Below are 6863 nucleotides of genomic sequence, written 5' to 3'. Positions count from 1 at the left end.
GACCCAATTATGGGTCATGAAGCACCTTGGATAATCTCCAGAAATCAATTTAAAGGGTAACAAAATAATTGCTGATGTAATATTTTCCCTATAACTATTACAAAAACACACAAAGTATAAACAAGTATTTATATTTGTGTATAAGCTGTTTAAATTGTCAAAAAGCCTGTGTTTTTAGGGTTATTAATGACGTTCGTGTACTCAGAACAGTAATATTTGGGGTCACAAGTTTTTGCCATTGATATTTTGTGGGTCAGAAGAYAAAAAGTTTGGGAACCACTGGTTTAAACCATAGCTAATAACTAAAATTAACAAAGCTGCAGCTAAAATTGGCAAAATAATATTAGCAAAACCACAATTTAAAGCTAAAATGAAGGGAACAGTAGCTAAAAGCTAAATAGCTAAATCAAAACGAGAAGCTAATTAAAAAAAACTTGTTAAAAGCCTAAATGAACAAAACAGTTCAAACTGAAATGAGCAAAATAGCTCCAAGAGGTATGAGAAGACAGCCATAAAGGAATAAAGAACTATGTTTTAAGGCACTGAAGAGATTTTAATATACTGTTTTGAATTAAATATAATGGTAAAAAAAAAGAATAACAAGAATCATCATATTCCTGATCGAGCAGAACTTTTAAAAACTTGAATGCTTAAAATAGCACAGAGGATGCAGAGGTCATCTTCAGAAAATGTAACAATAAACAGGAAAACATTAGTGTGACTCAACAATCACAATAAAACTGATRAATAATTACTCAGTTACATGCATAGTGCAAACACAACAGCACATGCAGCATCAGACCTTGAGTCTTTTAGATCTTTTTGTGTGTTTAKTCTTATTTTTAATATAGTAATGCTGCAGATGTGTAAGCAGTGGCCAGCCTGCCACCCACACACACAGCCAGACAGCCAGCCAGGCAGGACAAGAGCATAGGAAGTAGTCATTATGGAGGAAGCTGGGGCGTCTTAACGCCATTATATGCCCCTCAGAGAGAGGCGGTCAGAGGCAACACGGCTGACTGAAGCGCTTCAAAGCAGGAAGGAGCCCAGCCACCACCACCCCCAACTTGCCAGCATGGTCAAGGGGAAGTGAGGGCTTTACAAGGTGTGTTGGGGGTTGCAGGGCAGGAAGGATGAGCTGATACAAACTGTTTTTATTTATTTATTTATTTTTTAGGTCATGTCAAAGTCCCGACAAGGATGCATGAACTCATAAAAGCAGCATTTTGTCCTTTCAGAAAAGCTTTGGAGCCTTGATAAATTGAACTCTGTTAACAATGCTTAAGTACCCTTGAGCTCCAGCCCAAGTTGTATGTTAGATGGCCTGCTTCATCCTAAGACTAAACATTGACACATTATTAAATACTTGACCCCTCTACATGTTCACATTCAGAAATTAAGGGWATTTATTGCATTGCTCCCAAGATTTGTTACTTCTTTTGACCCCAACACTGACTGAGTCTTATAAAACTTAAAAATCACTTAATAARCTATTAAAATTTGCATTTTCTGCTGTAATGCTGTGTGAGTGTAAAAACCCACTTCTTCAAATTGCTCTTCACGTGTCTTCGGTCTTTCTCCTTCCATGACTGTCCTTCTTTACTGTCTGCCCCCTTGCATTTTACCAGCCACCCTCACCTCCTCCTCATCTATCCAGCACCTGTGCCCCTGCAGAGGGGAAGTTCCAGAGAAGAGGAAACCCCCCCAGGCCAGCCAGCCTCTTCACAGATGGTTAGCAAATTACACCTTCATTACCTCTGCTTTCCTCTTCCTCACTTCCTCTGGTCATTGCTTCAGAATTACTCTGTGTTCCTGTGACGCCTCACATCTGACAGCAGCTGCTCGGCTGCTAAAAGTARCGACTAGTTTCGATAATTTAGGAAAATTTGAGAGTGCTGATCTCTGCCCTGCAAGGTAGTTTTTTGATTGGTTGTTCAAAAGTATATAATAACATACATATACATATATTCAGACAACATTTTGGTTTTGTCAGAATAGTTGTGGGTGCTACATAATGCCTTCAGGATAAGGCACAACCAATCAGAGAGCTAGTCATGCTGTTCAAGACTAAAGGGTCTCTGAAGCCTTATAATATCTATGAAATTCAATTGTGGGAAATGCCTCAAAACATTTTGTGAGTGTTTGATGTAATTTCCGCTCAAACCGAAATCATTATCCAAACAGACATCCTTTTATTGAAACCAGAAGAATCTTGCAAGTCATCAAGATTACTAGAAACTAAACCTGAACTTATTTTTGTGTTCAGATTTCACATGCATGAGCGCCGACCTGCCGAGCAGTGAAGAAACCTTTTTTATAAAAAGATTTTCCAAGTTCTATGCATGCAGATTTCACAGAAATAAGTCAAGGCAGGTAAATAGTTCAGGAATAGCGCTTCAAATGTAGCACGATTATTTATGGGGAGAAAAAAATCATTGTTTATTCAAAGCATGGAGTGTTAAAACATATTGAACAGTAGTGATAACTACAGAAATTATTTTTTCATGTCGTAAAGCTAAAGCTGGCAAAAAGTTAAAAGTGGCAAAAGGATAGCCAAAAGCTAAAGTAGCAGGATAGTCACTAAAAATAGCAAAAGGCTAGCCAAAATATAATGTAGCAGAATGGTTTCTAAAAGAAAAGAAAAAAACAGCAAAAGAAAAGCTAAAGCAGCAAAACATTTGTTCAAATGCTGGCTAAAAGTACCAGAATGGATTCTAAAAGCTAAAAAAAAAAAGGAAAAGGCTAGCCAAAAGCTAAAGTAGCAGAATAGTCACTAAAAATAGCAAAAGGCTAGTCAAAGGCTAACATAGCACAATAGTCACTAAAAGTAGCAAATGACAAGCCAAAAGTTAAAAAAGCASAGCAGTAGCTACTGTATATACTATCTAACAAAAGTAGCATAAAAGAAAAAATAAAACATGTATTCAAAGTTGTGGAAGGAATTAAAAATATTTCCGTGAACACCTATGGAGAACATGTTTGCATTTAAAGTTGAGTATTTAAAAACAGAACAAAAGTCTCAAGTTAAATTTGTCATTGTCCAAGTATGTAATAGGAATGAGAATAAAACATTATAGTAATGTTAAATGCAAAGCCAAAACAAAGATTGTTTGAAGATACACTGCAATAAAATTAGAATAAGTTTTTATAAACTTGAATTAAATTATCAAATATTGCTCATTTTAGATTTATTTCTACTGATTCACAAAATATTAATTTTGACATCACAAGTCATTTTAACTTTTTGTTGTTGTTGTTGTTGTTGTTGTGTTTAAAGCATCAGCTGTTTACTTCCCGATCCTAAATAATATTCATTGCAACAGATAATCCCAGGTTCTCACCGTCAGAACTGAGAATTTTTTCACTTTCTCCTCAAAAGACGAGATGTTTTGGCTCCACACAGTCTGTAGGTTACCGGTGATTTGTTTGCAATGGCCACAGACTGACGCACACACTCTGTATCTTGTTTCCATGCCTCCTTCCGCCCAGCRTGGACGCTCAGGGCCCAGTGCACCCATTAGTCAAGCAGTGGAAGGCATGGAATAATAATGAACATACCCCACATGTATGAGCAAGTCAAGCCCCACAACCATCATCATCATCACTGGTGAGTTTCCAGGGCGTATTCTCCATCATGTCATTTGGATTTTCTGCTCACTTCAGCGAATGATTCCATTTCCGACTTCATGCATTTAATGGTTAAAAATTTGGACTCTTGACAAAAAAATAATCATTCATAGCTTAGTTGCCTCCAAATGCAAATTTRTCTTGTTTTTTCACTGAGCAGCTTGTAGAAGTGGTCTTTACATGTAGGTCTTAGTAAAAATGTTATTTTGATATTRTTGTGTTACCTCAAATTGTGCTTCACTCTTCTGCAGATTAATTCACATGTATTTTAGTTGCAACTAGAAAGCAACCCAGTTCACCCAGGTGAAAAAATAATGTACTACAGTACTTTAGTATACTTGAAGCCACACTTATCTTTACTTTACTTTATATCTATACTTTAGTGTACTAATAAGTACACTAAAAGGGTGCTATTTTGGAACAACTAATTTAATACTAAATATACTTGTACAAAAGTACAATTTTAAGTGTATTAAGTATACTTTTAAAATACTAAAATGGAACAACTTCAAATATACTTAGTACACTTTATACATTTAAAGTGTTCTATTCCATTGATAATATATTAAAAATATATTTCTGTAAAATGCAGTCTATTTAAAATATATTTTAGTATTTTTTTTTCGCCTGGGCAGTCAAGTAGGATGTTTTATTTAAGTTTTTTTAACAAGAATACAAATTTTAGTAAAAACATTAGAGGTTGAGACCCCTCTGTGTGTCATGAAACATCAAGTGGGACCCCAGATGACTTCCGTCAATTTAAATGCAAACAAATTGCTAATGGAGTATTGTCACCATAATTACGGAAAAAAAAATTAACAATAAATGAATAAAATGACCATTATAGATATTAGGTTTGTTTATATTGTTGTATGATCATCTTTAACAGAGTTATTAGCAAAGTTTGCATACGCACAGTAGGGTCACAAGTTTCTGCAACTGTTATTTTGTGGGTCGTGAGCTAAAAAGGTTAGAAAATCACTGGCCTAAATGTCAGTTAACCCTTTAGAACCCGGACCTACTTTCTTGATAAAACCCAACAGGTTAATGAAGGATTAAGGCAATTAAAATAAAGCCTATTATGTTTGTGGGGAATTTCAACCTTTTGTTGTTGAGGTAGTGTYGGTTTTAGAGCTTCCTATATGTTGGTTTCAAGCTGACACAAATCAAAAAGTCAAACAAAGCAGAAACTTAAAGGAATTATAGATTAAACAGTTGGGAACGTGTGACCATCCACTGGGAGTCTGAGCTAAACGAGCATCCACTGGGATTACCTGCATGGCACTAGAAAAACGCTTTGAAATTCTTGCAGATCAAAACTCATGGGATGGGGGGGCGAACAGGAAGAGGCAGACGGGGAGATGGAAGAGGCGACAGTAGAGCCGATGTCCTCCAATGCTGCTGCAGTGAAATGACAACGAGAGAGGAGAGAGTATGAGTCATAGGCAAGCCCCTCCCCCCTCCACCCCACGGTTACGTCGATCCTGACTCATTCATTCACAGCCAAGTCTCAAGGCTGCTTTTGTTATACAGATGAAATTGTGCTACTAAAGAGACCATCGCAGCTCTCATTATAGTGCGGTGACATACTTTATCTTGCTGTCTGCCAGAGCCCCATTCATAAAAAAAGGGGGAGAAAAATCGCTTCAGCCTCTGCACAGAGATGAAGACTCGTACATATTTCCTTATTTGAATGTCTTTACAGGAGAATGTGTTCAGAACAAGTTTGTCTTAGATTTTTGGATATATTTTTGTGAGTAGTCCACATCTCCGTTTCATTACATGTGGGGTCGCCCCTTCCTTCTACCCCCCCCCCTATTTTATACCTCCATCTTCCTCTTCCTCCTCACTCAGAGGAGAAGCGTTTACCTACATGTGGTTAGATCATCTCCGTTCCTTCTTCTCCTTCTCTCTCTGGTTAGCTCATCTCCAGGCAGTCAGCTTTGCAGGCAGCTAATTATAGGCCACGCTGTGGAGCGCAGGGCCGGATGTGACAGCATGCTGCTTGTGTGTTTGCGTGTGTGTGTGTGTGTGTTCACTATACACTCTAAAAGACGAGTTGAATTTTCTTAGCCAAGTTATAGCCACTGGATCCACTAAACTGAGCTGATGTAAAGCAAGTTACTCAGCTCGGTTTAGTGGAACCAGTTTGGTTGAGTAAATCGGACGCTTCAGTTTCTTACAGTGATCTGCTTATCTGTGTTAAGTGGAGACACACATGTTGCTGTCTTCGCTTTGGTCTCCCTTCCTGCATACGCACATTCGTTCCACATTTCAGGCGATTGTATTGGTTTCTTTAAATCGCTCCTTCACAAGGGCCGGTTTGAGATTTCCAGTCGCCACTTGAAAAGGTTGGAATTGCGCTCCATCACTATAGGGCCCTCACAAGTGTAAAAAAATACAGAAGAGCATGCATGTTTGTGTGGGGTGTGTGTGTATATGTGTGTGTATGTGGGTGGGTGGGTGTGAACGAGCCACCAGCAGGATATCCAATCCCAGCCCCTACCACACTGTGCTGCAACTCTGACTCATACAACGTGGAGGCAGAGAAAACTGGGGTCTGATGATTGCCAGTGAACASACACACACATGTGAGCACACATATATGCAAACCAATATGTATGTTTATGATGAAGTAAAGCAGTGTAGAGAACATTGACTACATATAGAATTAAAAGATGTGACTAAAGGCATGGTTAGGGCAACACTGCAGTCTTGTATAAAATAACAAAAGCTACATCATACAAGCCTCAAAGCTCAATGGAGTTGATCTTGTTAGTATWAAGCTTTAACGAATGACAGCATTCTTAGCATCCATCCAATATCTATGACCACTACTTCCTCTCCAAGTCAAGGRGGTCACTAGTGCCCATATCCAGCAGTCTGTGAGAGGCRGGGTACACGCAGGTTCATCACAATGTAAGAAAATATACGTATTCAAAGACTGAAGTCAAWATGAAAACCGCCASTGTTAAATAACATGATTTATAGAAGGAATAAAACCATACAAAACCAGAATTCTGGAACCGAGTGGGTTTTATTGCCACACAGCTGACAGGAAACCACACACTGCTAACAAACCAGGAAGTTGATCCATTCATACAGGGTCTTCAATGCCTGCGTTCGCCCCCTACTGACCTACGACTGAATCACAGGCATTCACACAAAATTCTCACCTACTGTTCTCATTACGGTTAAATATGTGTTGTTATATTATCCGGACATGTAACTAATCT

The sequence above is a fragment of the Austrofundulus limnaeus genome, unplaced genomic scaffold (genome assembly GCF_001266775.1).
Source record: "Austrofundulus limnaeus strain Quisiro unplaced genomic scaffold, Austrofundulus_limnaeus-1.0 Scaffold156, whole genome shotgun sequence".
In the NCBI taxonomy this organism is placed as follows: domain Eukaryota; kingdom Metazoa; phylum Chordata; class Actinopteri; order Cyprinodontiformes; family Rivulidae; genus Austrofundulus; species Austrofundulus limnaeus.
The sequence above is the reverse complement of the archived record's forward strand: the minus strand, read 5'-3'. Positions refer to the sequence as shown.